This window comes from Solanum dulcamara, chromosome 1 (genome assembly GCF_947179165.1).
Source record: "Solanum dulcamara chromosome 1, daSolDulc1.2, whole genome shotgun sequence".
Taxonomy (NCBI): Eukaryota; Viridiplantae; Streptophyta; class Magnoliopsida; order Solanales; family Solanaceae; genus Solanum; species Solanum dulcamara.
In genome coordinates this window covers 33,829,743-33,830,828 of record NC_077237.1, presented here as the reverse complement: position 1 = coordinate 33,830,828, position 1,086 = coordinate 33,829,743, and the positions used below count along the sequence as shown (strand labels likewise).

The 1,086-nt window shown below is 44.1% G+C and overlaps 1 pseudogene; it reads right to left on the bottom strand.

Moving 5' to 3' along the window:
• Nucleotides 1-241: 241 nt before the first annotated feature.
• Nucleotides 242-361, bottom strand: LOC129904404 (5S ribosomal RNA; annotated as a pseudogene).
• Between the last annotated feature and the right edge of the window lie 725 nt (nucleotides 362-1,086).

The following is a 1,086-nucleotide window of genomic DNA, read 5'->3' as shown; positions in this document are numbered from 1 at the left end:
AGCTCCTCAAAGAAATGGCAGGGACGGAACACGAATACGAATTAAAAGGGGGATATGTAAGTATGAATTGAACAGTGTGATACGAGTATATAGGGATAAAGTGGAGATAAAGGTCTACGCCGACACTGGATGCAAGATAACAGATGAAAGGACAGGGCAAAACATAAAGACTCGCGAGACAATGCTGAGGTAAATCGGGAGCTAAGTTGAGTGCCCCACCCATTATGGTAAGGATTACAATGAAACGCAACACGAAGACTTCCCAGGGAGGTCACCCATCCCAATATTACTCTCGCTCTAGCACGCTTAACTTTGAAATTCGGATGGAACTTAATACGTTAGTGCTGGTATGATCACGCGAGACAGAAGAACCTGACTAGTAACGGAGAAACGAGATGAGATTATGTACCCAGAGTATTATAAGATACGGTAAAGAAAATCGTAACAAGGTCTTAAGAAAAATAAGAAGGATTAGCTATTTGCTAACTGACGACACACTTGAATGCCACAGCTCTTTAACATAGAACTAGTTAATGAGAGGAAAACCGCAGAATGGCTATATAGGCCAGTGGGCGAGGGAATTTCGACACCACTTGGCAGCCAACTCTGAGGGCGAAAAAGAAAAACCCAAAGGTAAGGGTACTAGCGGATATAATTTACAAATGACAGGAAGCAGTGCCCAAGGTCGAAAATCCCACAATATGACCAGGACTACAAAACTCATTTTGCACTCCAGCGCCAGATGACTCTGGAGGGAATGTTACTTGTGGAATAATGATATTAGTCCCTACTCCTTCGATCAAAGGTTACCTAATCCGCCGAGAAGGTGTAAAATTGTAAAGTAAAAAAAGTGGTAGGACCTTACGGAGTCCCCACAGCTATTATCCCAAGCGAAGGAGCCCAAGTTGCAACTAACTACCGAGAGGTGCAAAGATAAGTTAAGCCAAACTACTGAGATGGAATTAGTACTACGGGTGAAGTAAGACATGGCCACGATTGGACCAAAGATCTACCTCGACCTCGAGTGTAGGAAGGGAGGAAAGGCAGGGTAAGACATGAGGACTGGCGAGGTAACGCTAGGATGCT